Source organism: Micropterus salmoides, unplaced genomic scaffold (genome assembly GCF_014851395.1).
Source record: "Micropterus salmoides isolate LMB-PRFRI ecotype aquatic unplaced genomic scaffold, ASM1485139v1 Ms_hic_scaffold_2, whole genome shotgun sequence".
Lineage (NCBI taxonomy): Eukaryota > Metazoa > Chordata > Actinopteri > Centrarchiformes > Centrarchidae > Micropterus > Micropterus salmoides.
Genome location: NW_024041150.1, coordinates 53,496,753 through 53,514,854, shown reverse-complemented (window position 1 = coordinate 53,514,854; position 18,102 = coordinate 53,496,753). Strand labels below are relative to the sequence as shown.

The following is an 18,102-nucleotide window of genomic DNA, read 5'->3' as shown; positions in this document are numbered from 1 at the left end:
TCCTCGTCATTGCTTAAGTGTTCAACCCGTGCTGTTTCCTTGGTTTTTGGATTACAACCTTTCGTTCATGCAAGGATGTTTTAGTTTTGTTTAATGAATATCACCAGTTGAACCTTCGGCCTGTACTACGAAGCGAGGTAACTGGCTTATCCAGGTAACTTCAGCAGTAACTTTGTGACTTCAGCTGTAACTTCCAGATTAACCCGTACTACAAAAGGTGGATAGGTGTTAACCGAGGTCTGTTGCCATGGCAATTTACACTGCATCTCTAAACTACTCCGAGCAGGTTATGTTCATGGTTAACTCGTAGTTACCCTGTATATGTGTGGCACACTACATCTGTACAAAAAATACAGAGCCAGGGTGGGGGTTAATAAACCGAGAAAGAAATTCCTAGATGAAAGTGACATTTACAAGAACAAAACTTCTCTGAAATTAAAGTCACAAAAAAATCCAAATCACTCTGGTGTTTTCTTCTGAATACGCCCTATCCACAACAAAGTCTCTAAGGTGCATGATAATTTAGTGATCGTGCTTGATAACTCTGAGTAGGTTGAACTCCCTTCGTAGTACAGGCCACAGCTCTGCTCCGGTGTCCTGCATTTGGGTCCACAGCTCCTCTACATGCATCTGCTCTCAGCCAAACCTTGACTCTTGATTATGTTTTACATAATGATTGTTTTAAAGCTCTGATCCGGAGCCGTTAACCTGCGGGAGGAGTTCACTCAAGCTTCACAGCCTGGCTGCTGCAGCGAGCCACCGAGTTGCTGCTGCTTCATATTTATACAGACCGAACAAGACAGGAGGATGCTGGGAGAAAAGTGAGCCAGGACGCTGAACTACCTGGTGAGGTCTGAAAATGAATCTGTGTCTGATAGATGATTCCAGCCGTCGTCGTACTTGAAACAAGTTAGCATAGCATCGCCCTGACTGAGCAGAACTCCATTTAGAAAACAAGCGTTTTAAACGTTGTTTACTTGTCATCTTGAAAATAGACCTGACAGAGCAGGAATTTATATGTTAAACAAATCAGCATCATGCACATCAACTCTGTGGACAGTAACATCAAGTTCACACGAGAAGATGTTCTCAACAACAGTTTGGCCTTCCTGGACTGCGCTGTACACATTGAAGAGGACAGGAGCCTGCAGATTGGTGTTTACAGAAAACCCACACACACAGACCAATACCTACTGTTCGATTCACACCACCCACTGGAGCACAAGCTAGGGGTCATGAGAACACTGCACCACAGAGCGGAAACCATACCAACAAGCGCCCAAGCCAGAGAGAAGGAACAGAACCACCTGAAGGGGGCACTTACAGCCTGTGGATACCCTAAATATACCTTTGTGAAGACAGCCACAAGATCCAAGAAGAACAAAACTACAGGGGAGGAAAAGAAGGTCAGTTGTGATTCCATACATGTCTGGAGTATCAGAGAAACTCAGGAGGATTTTTAACAAACACAACATCCCTGTGTTTTTTAAACCCAAGAACACACTAAGACAGATGCTGGTACACCCCAAAGACCGCACACCCAAACACAAGAAAAGCAATCTAGTGTATGCGGTCCAATGCAGTGAGGAATGCACAGACCTGTATATTGGGGAGACTAAACAACCACGACACAAACGCATGGCTCAACACAGAAGGGCCAACTCCTCAGGTCAAGACTCTGCTGTCTACTTACATCTGAAGGACAGAGGACACTCGTTTGAGGACCACCAGGTGCACATTTTAGACAGAGAAGATGGATGGTTTGAAAGAGGTGTCAAGGAAGCATCTACACCAGGGTTGAGAAGCCGTCATTGAACAGGGGAGGGGGTCTACGCCACCACTTATCCCCCACTTACAATGCTGTCCTTTCATCACTTCACAGGAAACTCAACAAACGTAACCTATTGGCCTCAGGTGAAGATACCAACGATGGTCGTTCAGTCTTGGCCACAGGTAGTCTTAACGACTGTAACGACTGTCGTCACAGAAACAAGGAACACGAACGAACCAGCGGTATCGATGACCCGGGCCAACGACCCCACTGAGGTTAAATAGCTGAGTTTCCCTGCCAGTCAGTCAGAACTGAAGAAGTCCTTTGGATGAGGGACGAAACGTCTTCCAGTATCTTCAACCAAGTCCAGTTGACCTTGACTTTAACCTTCGTTGGATAACTATGACCTGGATGACTGAGAATCTTCATAGACGTTCTTGTGAAAGTCTGACTGAATCAAATCTTATTGTGTCTTCATTCTCTGAGTCCATTTTAACAGCTGGCTGCTTTCTGTTCTGTCACTAAATGTGTTGCTTTCTGTTTAACTTGCATCCTGCCAGGGTTGGTGCTGGAATAATCTGAGCTGGACACTTGAGACTTGGACTCGAGTCCTTTTCAATGTCCTCATTAAATTGAGAAGAAGCTGACAAAGCGTCCTCCTGTCTTCATCCGTCCTCCATCAGCTGCTTCACCTCCATTTTCTCTCTGATCCAGAGTCAGATCGGATCAATGATCAAAGATCAAACAGATTGATCGGCCATCAGAGGAGTTGGATCAGTGGAGCTGCTTCTGTTCCTGCTTCTCTCTGCAGAGGAGACAGAGGACAGTCAGACAGAGACAAACACAGAGACTCTGACCTCAGTCTGCATACTGACCTTTGACCCTGAGAACAACTCTTTTCTCTCTCCAGATGTTTCTGTCGGAGACGTAGACCCAGTGTCGTCCTCCGTCTCTGTCTGTGGGGGATTTCAGGGTCAGGCTGAGGTCTTCAGTGCTCAGCAGGTCTTCCTTCATCTCTGTTTGGTCTCTGTAAAACGGTCAGAGCTGTTCTTCTGATACAAGTGGACCATCTTTGTGGGTTTGGGTTCATAGCGGCTCCACTCCACTTTAGAGTCCCCAGACAGGGGAGCTGTGGTCTCTGAAGGGCAGCAGGACAGACTCCGCCCCCTCCCCTCCCTCCACATGACAGACGGAGAGGACAACAAAGCACAACATTTTTGATTGATACATTGTGAATGTGAAATGTTGTAGCTGATCAATATGTGTCAGATGTTTCTTTCTGTTGAAGTGACAGCTTCCCTGAATGGATTATTAAAGATCTCATGTTTTGATAAATATTGATTAGTTTCATGATCAAATATGAGCCAAACATCTACAGCTGTGACCTTTGACCTTGAGTTCCACTTGTTTCTTCATCAGGATGTGTCTCTCCCTGCTGTAGACGGTGCAGGTGTAGGTGTCTCTGTCTGTGGGGTATTTCAGGGTCAGACTGAGGTCTCCAGGTCTCAGCGGGTTTCTCTTCATATCTGTTCGGTCTCTGTAAAGATTAAACTGTTCTTCAGGCTGGTCAGAGCCGCTCTGATACACATGGACCTTCCTGTTGATTGTGTCCGTCCACTCCACTCTAGTCCTCAGGAAGGTGAACTGTGGAATCCACCTCCACTTGGTAGACTTTCTTTGATCAGGACATGTCGTTTAAGTCTCACATTAAGCAAATTTCAAGGACTGCCTTTTTTCACCTACGTAATATTGCAAAAATCAGGAACATCCTGTCTAAAAATGATGCAGAAAAACTAGTCCATGCATTTGTTACTTCTAGGCTGGATTACTGCAATTCCTTATTATCAGGCTGCTCGAAAAAGTCCATTAAGACTCTTCAGCTGATCCAGAATGCTGCAGCACGTGTTCTGACAGGAACCAGGAAAAGAGATCACATTTCTCCTGTTTTAGCTTCTCTGCATTGGCTTCCAGTAAAATCCAGAATAGAATTTAAAATCATTCTTCTTACCTACAAAGCTCTTAATGGTCAGGCACCATCTTATCTTAAAGAGCTCATAGTACCTTACTACCCCACCAGAGCACTGCGCTCCCAGAATGCAGGGTTACTTGTGGTTCCTAGAGTCTCCAAAAGTAGACTAGGAGCCAGAGCGTTCAGCTATCAAGCTCCTCTCCTGTGGAACCAGGTTCCAGTTTGGGTTCAGGAGGCAGACACCATCTCCACATTTAAGAGTAGGCTTAAGACTTTCCTCTTTGATGAAGCTTATAGTTAGGGCTGGCTCAGGTGAGTCCTGAACCATCCCTTAGTTATGCTGCTATAGGCTTAGACTGCCGGGGGATTTCCCATGATGCACTGAGCTCCTCTCTCCTCTACTTTCTCTCCCTCTGTATGCAACCTCATCCCATTATTGCATGTTACTAACACAACTTCTCCCCTTTCTGGTAGTCTTGTGCTTTCTCGTCTCTCTCCTCTCTCCTATCACTTCCTGCAGGTTTTCTGGCTCTGGAGCTGTGGAGTCTGGATCTGTGGTTGCGGGTCACCTGCTGCTCCCGTTTCCTGCTCGACACCCTCTGCTATTGTTGCTAGTCTTATTGTTGTTGTTGTTGTTATAATCATTAACATTACGATGGTTACCATTAACACTATTATAAATATCTGTACCATTTTTCATTTAGTCTATAGCAACATCACCTTTACTGTCTGTACCTCTGTGTGTATATTGTGTAGGCTGCCTCCCTCCTCTCTCTCTCTCTCTCTCTCTCTCTCTCTCTCTCTCTCTCTCTCTCTCTCTCTCTCTCTCTCCTTCACCCCAACCGGTGGAGGCAGATGGCCGCCCACCCTGAGCCATGGTTCTGCTCGAGGTTTCTGCCTCTTAAAAGGAAGTTTTTCCTTGCCTCTGTCTCCTAGTGCTGCTCTTGGTGGGAACTGTTGGGCTTCTGTAAATAACATCACAGAGTACGGTCTAGACCTGCTCTTTCATGAAAAGCGCTGTGAGATAACTGTTGTTGTGATTTGGCGCTATATAAATAAAATTGAATTGAAATTGAATAGACTGAGAGGACAACAAAGCACAACATCAGCTGTACAGACTCTGAACTCTGAAATATGTCCCATTGTTCCATCTAACAGAGACAGTGTTGTCTTTGGTGTCTCTACAATCAACAGCACAACTGACTGTTTATTAAATCACTGAGTATTATTGTCAGATGGACTCAATCAAATCTTTATTAAAGTTAGAATCAGATGAGTCCTTGATTATTTTCAAGGCACTTGATGATCTGAACCAGGATCTGCCATCCACACAGTGTAATGAATTATGGCATCTTCCTCCTTCCTGTTAGGATGGACCACATTCAAAGTTTGTGTTCAGCAGAGCTGATTATAGGGATTTTATTTCTAGAACTGCTGCTTCCAGTATCTCTCTCCTTTACTTTTATTTATGTTTAGCCAGAGGTGGAAAGAGTACTAAAATATTCTACTTGAGTAAAAGTACTAGTACTGATGGACTTTTACTTAAGTACAAGTAAAATTACTAGTATGAAAATCTACTCAAGTAAAAGTAAAACGTTGCTCATTTAAAATTTTCACAGGGTAAAAATTACTTAGTTACTTTTTAACCTCCTATAAATACTATCCTTATAAATACTGACTTCCATTTTAGTTTGGTTGACAGATACTTTGCCAAAGCAAGGCAGCAAAACAACAATTTTTTCTTGGCAGGACAGGGAAAATGGGAAACACTGGACTGTCTGTACAGTCATGTCCCTATTTACATTTAAACAGGTGGTTTTAATGGGACATCATGAGCCTTAGCATAATTAATAACTAGTTAAGTATTTCATTTATTTTACCTTTAACAGGAGGAGAGAGGCCAGAGACACCAGTAATGTTATTGTTCATTAATGTGTTAATAAAATAACTTCCTTTATAAATCTTTTATTGAGTCATTTTAACAGAAACAATAACGTCAAGTTAACATTACACACTTAGTTATGTTGAAAAATAAGGCTTGATGGCTTGAAATGTCGTACAAATATGCGCTGTCCTTAACCAGAAACACAGATGTGTTGAACTAACTGACATTTTTAGAGTACGGTGGTGTTTTATTGTTGGCGCTGTGAAGTTGGACAAAGTGAGTGTGTATTTCTTAAAAAGTTCAAATATTTGTTAATTGTAACTCTCAAGTATTCTAGACCGAGACCCTACACTCATAGCAGAAGATTCACCCAGTTGTAGTTATTGACTTGTGTTTGTGTTAGATAACAAATCGTCGCTGTCGGGCACAAACCTTCTATGTCCCAACTCGTGATTTTTCAGGAAATTTAAAAAACCCTTTGTTTTTATTATAATTGAACACGGCATCATTGAGAATCACAAGCTGTTTTTATACTTTGTATTGGTAAAATATTTGTAAAAACCACAGACAGACGTAAAGGGTAACCAATAACACTGATTTATTAAAAATAAAAATGATTAAATGTGGAGATTGGAGGTTTCTGCCCGACAGCGATGAAATTCAACAGGTTTTCAGCTCTCATTGCATGAACACACGCAGATTTGTGCACATTTTGTCCATGACTTCAAATTTTTCAGAGTGTGTTAACTGTCTGAACTCCACGCCGCTTCCTCTTCCCTGCGGTCCAGGTCCAGCCCAAACTCTAGGACCGGACCAGGATCCTGAGGCCCAGACCTGGGGTTAAGGGAATGAAGCCGTTGCTGCAGCAGATCCGGATGTCGGCCATTATTGCTGAAAAACCGCAAATTACAGAGCGTAATGTCCAAAACCTCAGACTTGGAGGAAATCTGAATTCAGTCTGAGAGCGAGGAGAAGAGGCGGGGTGGACCCTGGGGAAGACGCACACACACCAGCGAGTGAGTCTATAACAGACTATGACAAAATAATGCTCGCAATAACACACATTAAAGCTAAAAATGACATTGCAAAAGATTTAGCAAAATGGTGGGTTAATGTGGAATTTCTATTGCAGAACCGTATAGAAGGTTCTTGTCGTGCAGACTGGATGACACTGTGACTAAATACTAATTTTCATATTAGAGAACTGTCCCATTAACTTGATGGGATGCGATCTTATTATTTATTTTTACATTGTTCTGACCGAACATCCAGAGAGGTTAAAAGTTACGAGACTGCAGTTTCCATTTCAAATGGTGAAATACAGTCAGGAGGCACTAAGTTATGTCTGAGTGGGCTCTGGCGCCATCTAGTGTGTCTCCTGTGGCACCACAACTGATGACAAGTGTTAATGCACGCAACACACAGGCCTCTGAATATGAACTGAATGACTTCCTATACTGCAGAGCACACTGTTGTGAATGACAGGATGAGAAATTAGGACAATTATGGACAGTCAAAAGATAAAAACACTGTGTTTACAGCATGTTAATTGGGTTTCTCTCTCTCCTGCCCAGTCTCAGCTGTTTCAGGGGTTTCTGACCGCATATGGCGCTCTCTAAGCCTGCTGATGGAGGGATATGGGCGGAAGGTTTCACACCTGCAGTCGGCTGACTGACTACAGGCCCTTAAAGTGGGATCCAGGAACACTGTAAAGTAAAGATGGTGATGGATACGAGGCTGTATTGACACACTCTGCTCTGGTTAAGAGAAGAAGCAGTTCTAGTAACATCAATGGCCACAAGTAGGGCTGGACGATTAATCAAGAAGTTGGAATAAATGTGGTCTGAGCTCATTAGAAATCCTATTTAGTGGAGCTAATTATTTTCAGGAGCGGGACCACACATCAACCACGTCATCGCCAGCATTTCCATAAATACCCACACGTCCCAGTTCCTTTTCTTTGCTCTCGTATTCTCGTATTTTTGCGTTATCCTCGACAGTTCTGATAAATGTATAATGTCACTGTTATGGCATCTTGTTATGCATTTATTTTTGATACTGTCTCATAAATCAAATAAATTTAAAATAAATTTAAAAAACACCTCAAATCCCTCCACAGACCCACTCTTTGATGTTCATTCAAGGCAACAAAAGGATCTCTGCTCCCCTAAACACAGAAACCTGGACTGTCTAAATGATGATGCATCTCTTTGCTCTGGCTCAGATGTTAGATGCTGCCCTACGTGACAGAACCGCTGGTCCAGATGATTTCCTGTTGTAATACTTCAACAATCATAAAAATAATATAATCGAAATAAGAAATAAGAACATTATTGTGTCGCATACCATTTGGCAGTGATGCTTTAGTCTGGTGTTATACATCCAGCAGACCCCTTTCCTTTACAGTGGTGCACTCTCACCCCTCCTTAAAAGCCCAAACTCCCTTTCAACATGTTGTGGCATGTTTAGTTCAGCTCGAGCTAAGATGACTTATGGGTTATTACTGCTGTAACTACCAGTCACCTTTGTTATCTTAAGCTTACACCATTTTAAACTGCGTAAGTTAGCCTAGCGGTTAGCTGGCGTGTCATCTAACAACTTACTCATACTTAACAAAATGCTAAACCAGGTGTGTTCACTGTGTCTGCGTCTTTAAACATAATACCGGATTTATACTTCTTACACACTGTTTGTTTAAGTAACTGCATCTCAGATCTGTTGAATTTCAGCGTTATGTGCAGTGAGGTAGGGTGGGCTACATTTCTGGGGAAGCCAAGTGAGACAAGATGTCCTTATAGGAGACAAAACAGCCAATTATGTAATAAGGTGTGCTGATACAGTGAACTTTACATAAAATTGGATCATACATTTAAGATGCACTTGCATTTACTGATTTTCTCACCGTATGCTGTCTAATAAGTCTGTTTTATTTAATCCCAGTATCCATTCAAAGGAGGCCTTTGTCTCCTGCCAGGCCGTTAGTCTGAATAAGAACCTGTTATTTAATGTGCCTGGTAAAATAAAGGCACAGTTCCATCAAATGGAAATATTCTTCATGTCTTGTGCATCATTTAAGACAAACTTCCACAATAAAAGTCTGAAACCAGCAGAAGATCTGTGGCCCGAATATGATCACAGACACGTGACTGTCAGGTCAAATTAAATCAACATGATGGCTGACTCTTTTTTCTAGATGGGGGAAAACATGTAAACATTTATAGGCGTACTCTGTGCTTTTAGTACCTGCTGCTGCCACAGAGAAGAGATCCTCCCCAAATATTATTCCCAACTACCAGTATTTATTTATTAAGTGAGCATCACATCAACATGTTGTTGTTATATTTCTAATTTCTTCTGTATTAACGGAGACTAAAGAGGTTTGCAGGCTACATTCACAACACACAGTTTTCCTTCAGTGGCTTTGTGTTTGCATCTGTTTGGGCTGCTCATTAATGCAGCTGAATAGCCAGCTGATGTCCACATGTTCAGCTCTCTGCCTCCTATTCAAGCTGATCACCTGAAGAGAGGTGAAAATGCGCATCAGTCGCCTTTTCAAGCAGCTGATCCCCATTTGAATAGAGAGCCGACCTGGACAAACACACGATGGCCCGTTAAGTGAACAAACAGCTTCACTGTGATGTTAATGATGTGTTTGGACTCTCTTAGCTGCCGAGAGAAGCAGCAGATGTTTGTGAACAAACTGTCTGTTTCATCTGATTTCACCATTTAAACAGTAACCGTAATATAGCTACTCCTTTGTGGCCCGGGGAGAAAGTCCCAGACTCCCTTCAACAATCCTGCAGTTTAGTGACTTGTTGAGTTAGAGGACACTTTAGAAACTTTGTGAAACGCTGTCTACGACTAATTCTTAATGATTCTGCCTTCCTGTAAATTCAACATTAAATGTGACACATGAAGTTATTTCTGTCTTTGTTGTACAAAAAGCTTCAGCAGGATATTTTCATGAGCCTCTGATGTGATAATAACAAGCGCTTCATTAAAACTCTGCTCTGTGTGAAGCACACTCCCTCATACACATCAAATATGATCAGCTGGTTTCAGGAAACCAACTAACTAAACTTCATCTTCTGCCTGAAATCAAGGAGCCATGTTTCTAAACGGCCTTAGCGACAGTAACTAAGGGGCGGGGCGAGACGCCGTGACATCGCGAGAACACTCCGCGGGATCCCGCAGCGCTCCTGTATCTCAGCCTGAAGAGCTCCGAGACCAGAATCCAGACTCAGTCCAGGACAACACGGTCCACCAGTCACAGCGGAGACCTGCAGGACGATGGAGAACCAGAACCCGGACCGCAGGAGCCAAACAGCAGCCTCGTGCTCTGATAGCGCCGATGTTCAGGTCAGTGTTCATGACTTCATCACGAGATTAAAGACACGAGGAAGAGTCTCGAGGGTCCGTGTATCATCCGTTCATTCTGTTGTTAGAGATCAGAGCCTGAAAACCCGCTCCAGGGTTTGTGTTGACGTGGTTTGATTTCCAAAGTGTCTCCGTGGTTCCTGTTTTCATCTTCAAGATGGCGTTTCTCTTTTCTTTGTTCTGTGGGTTTTTCGCGCGCGGCGCATGCGCGGTGCGGCCCGTGTTGTGTCGGGAGCGCGCAGAACAAACAATGATGGTGAAAATGAAGCAGAGTCATTATATTTGCTCGTGTGTTGGTGAGTTTCTCTCAGTGACAAACAGTCTGCCTGCATTATTGTTCTCTAAGTAGTATTTGTAATAGTATTAGCAGTCTGTATAAATATAATATAAAACTCCAACACAACATGTCGCAGCAACATTGCTCTTGTGGTTGAGCAAAACCACTTTTTAGACTGAAAACTGAAAATAATTTATTCAGTCTGTACAGGACGGAGCTGCAGGCTACGTCAGTTTAGTTTAAGTTTGTACCTGATGTTCTGTAGGCAGTAATAAAATCCAGCTTCCAGCTAAAGTTAAGTTACAGAGCAGCTCTGTAGCTGCTGTAGAAGCTGCTCAGTCTGAAGGGGAGATGTTGGCTAACTTAGCGCTAACCGGCTTCACTTTTCCAGCAGCTGGGAAACAACAGACTTTTCTTGGTCTTGAGAAGCCGACACGCTGTAACAGACACCGTACATTTACTGGCAGAATATTTTCCTCCGCTCGCGTTCAGCGTCACTTTCTACCGCTCGGACAAAGGGAAACTCAATATTAGGTGGCAGGTTAATAATAATATAATAATGGGTGGTGATGGCGCAAAGACGCCTCCCTTTGGTGAGAGAGTCCCGGGCTCAATCCCCCCACTGTGACCCATCCACCATTGTGTCCCTGAACAAGATAGATATGCTGTCAGGCATTCAGTGTTGCTTTCTGATACGTTTTCTCCTGTAGATCGACTTTTACAAATTTGTTAATTTGTCATTATACAGCACAAGGTTGTAAAACCAAACAAACGTTTGTAGTCCCTTCATGCTACACACACATAAATTAACATGTACACGTGGTCCGTTAAATTTAAGTATTTCTTCATTGTCGTGGTAACGTTACACCGCGTGTCATCTAACGTTTCATATTTTCTGTTTAACGGCCACATATGAGCAAGAAAACGCTGAAACTAACAGTACAGCTAATGTGTGACTGTACAGTCTGAGAGTCCTTTCAGGTGTTCACTGATGCAGACATTTGGTTATCATACTGAATTACTAAAATTTGTCTTATCGTTATGTACAGGCCTGGTGTTTGGGGAAGTAACCTCTTTAAATGTGCATGTAGCACCTTTTCACCTCGAATTTAAATGAATTCATTTTAATTCTGAAACCCTTCTGATCAGGCCATAAAGTGCAGCTCACAGTCCCAAACAGAGCCGCCTCAGATTTTAAAATGGCTATTTTGCTAAACTCGGCCAACGTTCCCTCTCTCCCACAGGCACGATGACGACGGACCCGTCTATGAATTGAATGGTTAGGATCATAAACGCCGCAGCACAAGTCTGTCACAACCCGCTATCGGTGTCAGAGACAGAAGAAAACAACAACTCTGTAATGTTACCGTCCATTCACCGTAAAACGAAACTTATGTTGCTTCGGCAACAGCACGACAGCATTTAACTGAAATCATGACTGATTGTTGAGTTGAAGCCAAAGTCAGCCCTCAGCTGAAAATGTGACCACGTGCGTTTGTTGTTCTCCTTTTTTGGCCCGTGAGTTGTAACATCGCAGTCAGGAGTTATCTGGATGTCGGGGAGCTGCACTTTTTTAACTCTCCTGCAGCTCCCTCTGTAGCTCAGACGATCCCTGCTACCTGCGTGTGCTAATCCATCCTTTCACCCAGATTCTCTGTCTTGTAGTATAACTTGCAGCTGTCTTGTTGTTGGTCTGTTTGCTGTATGACACACTATGAATTTCCGAAAGGACTAATAAATATCACCTATAAACGTGCACAGCTGATCCCGTTATGGTTGTTGAAATAATCTATGGAAGCTTTGAACACTAAAATCATTGTTAGCTGCAGCCCTACTGAGCTCACGCAGAGATCAGAATCAGTTTTATTTCCAGATATGTGTACATATATACGAGGAATTTGACTCAGGATTGTACATTGCTCACGATGTGCTTACTTTATACAATAATAATAAAAGTATAGACAACACTAATATACACACTATGAACAAAACAATATAGACATATTGACGAATAGTGCAGTAATCAGAGTGCAAAGGATGCAAGAGTGAACTATTATTCTCATTATGTACATGTTGAAGGTGGATATGAGATACAGGTACACATACATGTACACAGTGTGATGGAGCATAGTGCAAATGATGCTGGAAAAAATAAATAAGACCTATGACCTGAGGTAGGTGTATTTGTATACAGTATATACAATATGATGTAGTATGAACAGCACTGAAATAGAGAATGGTGGATAATAAATAATAAGTGGAAACCAGTAAACAGGTGCTGATTAGAGACAGAGTCAATGGGTTATTGCACAGGAATTGTTCCTGACACTGTGAGTTAGAAATCAGCTGTTCATCAGAGTGATGGCTTGTGGGAATAAACTGTTGGTTTTGGCGTACAGTGCTCTGTAGCGCCTTCCAGAGGGGAGGAGCTGGAACAGGTTGTGTCCGGGGTGAGATGGATCTGCAGTGATGTTTCCTGACTCTGGAAATGTAAAGTCCTGAATGGAGGGCAGGTTGGGACCGATGATCTTTTCTGCAGTCCTGACTGTCCGTTATAGTCTGCTCCTGTCCATTTTGGTGGCAGATCCAAACCAGAAAGTGATGGAGGTGCAGAGAACAGACTGGATGATGGCTGTGTAGAACTGGATCAGCAGGTCCTTAGGCAGGTTGCGCTTCCTCAGCTGATGCAGGAAGTACATCCTCTGCTGGGCCTTCTTGGTGATGTCAGTGTTGGGCTCCCACTGCAGGTCCTGGGATATAGTGGATCCACAGCAGACACAGGGCTGTTGAGTATGGTGATGGGGGAAGAGTGAGGGGGCTCCTCCTGAAGTTGGCAGGGGGTCCAGCAGGGGCCTGTAATGTTCTTCAGGAGGGCCAACACCAGTCTTTCAAAGGACTTCATGACTACAGATGTCAGGGCAACAGGCCTGTAGTCATTTAGTCCAGACATGGAGGATTTTTTGCCACGGCAAAGCAGGTGAAGGGTAGAAGAGATGTTTCTGCCTGCTTTGTCTGTAGTTTATTTGGCGAATTGTTACGAAGAAGCTAAAACTAAAGCCGTCAGTATGTCTATTTATTTTTATAAAGCGCTCATTCATAACTAGGGGTATAACAGTACATGTATTCGTACCGGACTGTTTCGGTACAGGACTTTCGGAGCGATGCACATGTGCACCGAATGCAATCTTTAACGTCATATATTAGGCTGGTTTTGTGTGTGAAACATGCGTAAAGTCAGAGTTTCCACACGGACATATTAAGTGACGGACCCAATCTCCGCCTTGCAGCGCTACACAAGCAGCACGCTTTAGCCCAGCACCTTGCAAACTACCGGCTTGCTCATGGCCAGTGCGGGGAAGCCAGAGCTTGAAGACCCTCCCTTATTGTTAAGGTCTCCTGTTTGGGAAGACTTCGGTTTCCAAGTGAAATACAACGACAGACAAAGACAAGTCGTTAAGACCAAAGCAGTGGGCCGACATTTCTCAGTAGTGATTGGGTATGTTTCTGGCAGCACGTCAAACTTGTGGACAAATTTTGAGAATATTTTATTTAGTAGAGAACTTGGTGGTAGTCTGCAGCGGTATTTTATTTCTTATTCTTTTTTATTTTATATAATTTATTCTTTGTGGAATTTGAAAGTTTACAAAGTTCATAATAAACCAGCAGCAATTGTTCATGTTTGCAGTTTTTTTCCTTACTGTACCGAAAATAAGCCGAGGTACGTACCGAACTGTGATTTATTTTTTATTTTATTTTATTTTTTGGTGTACCGTTACACCCTATTCGTAACAGATATCTAATTGTACTTTTCAGACAGAGCAGATCTAAACCAATGTAATATTACAGTCAGGTCGCTCTGTGGCTGCTTGTGTAGCTCGTTACGACGTCAAAGCTCGCTCCCCCATGACATCACACTTACTGTGTTTCTCTCTGTTGATACAGAGAAGGAGAAGAGAGATGGACTCAAATGTCACCGCTGTCAGCACTGTGACAAATCCTTCACAACATCTAGATATTTGAAGATTCATCAGAGAGTTCACACTGGAGAGAAACTGCACAGCTGTGACCACTGTGGGAAAACTTTTACTCAATCAGGTAGCCTAAAAGACCACCTACGTGTTCACACTAGAGAGAAACCGTACAGCTGTGAACACTGTGGGAAAACTTACACTACCTCAGGTGCCTTAAAAATGCACCAACGTGTTCACACCGGAGAGAAACCGTACTGCTGTGACCAGTGTGGAAAAACTTTCAGTCGATCAGGTGCCTTAAAAATCCACCAACGTGTTCACACTGGAGAGAAACCGTACAACTGTGACCAGTGTGGGAAAACTTTCACTCAATCATTTGAACTTCAAATCCACCAACGTGTTCACACTGGAGAGAAACCCTACTGGTGTGAACAGTGTGGAAAAACTTTCACTCGATCCGATCACCTAAAAAGCCACCAACGTGTTCACACTGGAGAGAAACCATACAGCTGTGGCCTATGTTGCAGATCTTATACAGACATGAGAACCCTTAACAGTCACAAATGTATTCACAAAGCATCAGTGTGACAGTTTTCACCTGTTATCATGCGACTGTGCTGGACTAACATCATGTGATGACGGCTGAGGAAGTTTTATTTGGAAAGAGCATCAGTCCAGAGGTTTTATCAGCCAATAGCAAAATGAAACTACAGTAGCCAGGTTTCAACCAGCAGAGGGCAGTCAATGCATTTTTATAGCATTAAATGTTAGGTTTGAGACGATTACCGGTTTAATGATAAACCGTGGTAAAATTCCTGACGTTATTATTGACGTACACAGTTTAATTACCATGATAACCGTGTTCGGTTGCAACACAAAACTCACGTCAAATACTGTCCAGCATCAACCAATGTAAGAGACAGTCTCCCAGAAGCAGGCACAGACAGTGAAGATATATACTGCCCTAAAGGATTATTAGGAACACCAGACTAATACTGTGTTTGACCCCCTTTCGCCTTCAGAACTGCCTTAATTCTACGTGGCATTGATTCAACAAGGTGCTGAAAGCATTCTTTAGAAATGTTGGCCCATATTGATGGATAGCATCTTGCAGTTGATGGAGATTTGTGGGATGCACATCCAGGGCACGAAGCTCCCGTTCCACCACATCCCAAAGATGCTCTATTGGGTTGAGATCTGGTGACTGTGGGGGCCATTTTAGTACAGTGAACTCATTGTCATGTTCAAGAAACCAATTTGAAATGATTGGAGCTTTGTGACATGGTGCATTATCCTGCTGGAAGTAGCCATCAGAGGATGGGTACATGGCGGCCATAAAGGGATGGACATGGTCAGAAACAATGCTCAGGTAGGCCGTGGCATTTAAACGATGCCCAATTGGCACTAAGGGGCCTAAAGTGTGCCAAGAAAACATCCCCCACACCATTACACCACCACCACCAGCCTGCACAGTGGTAACAAGGCACGATGGATCCATGTTCTCATTCTGTTTACGCCAAATTCTGACTCTACCATCTGAATGTCTCAACAGAAATCGAGACTCATCAGACCAGGCAACATGTCTTCAACTGTCCAATTTTGGTGAGCTCTTGCAAATTGTAGCCTCTTTTTCCTATTTGTAGTGGAGCTGAGTGGTACCCGGTGGGGTCTTCTGCTGTTGTAGCCCATCCGCCTCAAGGTTGTGCGTGTTGTGGCTTCACAAATGCTTTGCTGCATACCTCGGTTGTAACGAGTGGTTATTTCAGTCAAAGTTGCTCTTCTATCGACCTCTAGCATCAACGAGGCATTTTCGCCCACAGGACTGCCCCATACTGGATGTTTTTCCCTTTTCACACCATTCTTTGTAAACCATAGAAATGGTTGTGCGTGAAAATCCCAGTAACTGAGCAGATTGTGAAATACTCAGACCGGCCCGTCTGGCACCAACAACCATGCCACGCTCAGAATTGCTTAAATCACCTTTCTTTCCCATTCTGACATTCAGTTTGCAGGAGATTGTCTTGACCAGGACCACACCCCTAAATGCATTGAAGCAACTGCCATGTCATTGGTTGATTAGATAATTGCATTAATGAGAAATTGAACAGGTGTTCCTAATAATCCTTTAGGTGAGTGTATACTGTCCTACAAAGTCTAAGTGCAGTAACTGCGCAAACACTGAAACTGAGAAAAATGCTGTTAGAGTTTTGAGATAAGCCAGTCAAACAAGTAGTGGTTAGATCGGTGGTAACGCATTCATGTAATACCTTCTTAGGAAGACTTTTTTTTATAGCTATAAAACCAGCTTTAAAAGTTTTATTCATGTTTGCAAGTTGCAAATGTTGAAATTGCTCAGTAGTAAGCCTCAAAATTAAGATGTCTTTTATTGCAATTGCCCTTTACCAGTGTTTTGCTCTTAAAAAATTGACTTTGAAGAAATTGTCATCTTCATAGTCTTCATTTACCCAACCATTATTAGCATTTTACACAATAATTCAATGTTGATGTGTCAGTGTCCATTAGAATTTTCATTTTAATTAAAAATTAATTTATAACAAACCAAGGTTATTTTTAAAACAGTAGTCAAAAATTTTCTGAGACTATTCAAACAATATGAAATGGAAGAACTACAAGTAAGGTGTGTGTGTGTGTGTGTGTGGTGTGTGTGTGTGTGTTCGTTCGTGAATGCCGGTGCTGTCGGGTGCACTGGTCCACTTTCCTGAGGAGGCACAGCTTTAGCTAACTTTAGCTAACTTTAGTTAACTTTAACTGGCCCAATATAAATTTACCAGAGCCGGCCAACTTTTGAAGGAGTAACCTCTGTCACAACAATTGGAATAGCTGCTTGAAATGTGAAGAAAGAGATGAGTAAATGCCTTCAAGGGAGAAGGTGGGCTAAAATGTTCGTCTGATTTGCAAGTGGCTGGCTAGCCAACTTAGTTAGCTAATCTTAACTGATTTATAAAGCTGTCATTTGCCTCTGTGCGTTTTAATGCAAGTTCAGCAATGATTTTACTGGGGGATTGTGCTATGGTGTTTCTCTGTGGTAAGCTAATATTATCTGGTTGGCTTGTTGGTTCTGTGTGAGGAGGTGTTACGATCGGGGCAAACAGTATTACAGTTCCCTTCGGGAAGTTACCAAGGCAGTTTGCAGTATCTGCGGTGTCCAAGCTGGGAAAACAAAGCCTGCCAGAGCGCAGTAACGTCACTTACTGGGCATTAGCTTGGATTTTGTAGTTGCTGCAATTTTGACACTCTCGTTTCTCTGAAACAGGGCAAAATTTAAGTAGGAGACTTTGAGACAGAACAGACGTCATAAAGCCCATTTCAACTCAATTGTGACGAAATATATGTAGTTACTGCGCTTTGGCTTTGTAGGGCAGTATAGTTTACATCTATGTTTACCGTTTTTATTTTCTATTACTGAATGTGGTTTTGTTCAGACTGAAAGCAAATCCAAATCTAGTTGATGCAAAGAGACGCAGATTCACTCAAGTTGGCTCCAGCTGAGGTGAAGACATGTCGGCTCACAATAAAAGATTCTCTTTGATTCTTGAAGAAGCTCTTCTTTGAAGCAGACTGAAGCTCTCAACGTGGCTCCTGCACCAACCCATGCACCATCTCCTCTGTGGGATGTTTGTACTGTTTGCCACTAATTAATGTATATAATGTAAATATATCAGTCTGAGGGACGCTGACCCAGTCACTTCCTGTTCCGCCTCACCTGATTGAATCCACCTGATCATGACAATGACGACATTGATGATTTTGACCAAACTGCTTAAATTAAATATGTTTTGATCTCTTAGCTTGCTCACTACTCAAGAATGTCTCTGTTCTACCAAAATAGCT

The 18,102-nt window shown here is 42.8% G+C and overlaps 1 pseudogene; it reads right to left on the bottom strand.

Moving 5' to 3' along the window:
• Positions 1-18,102, bottom strand: part of LOC119912628 — a 337,535-nt pseudogene that overhangs the window by 168,508 nt on the left and 150,925 nt on the right.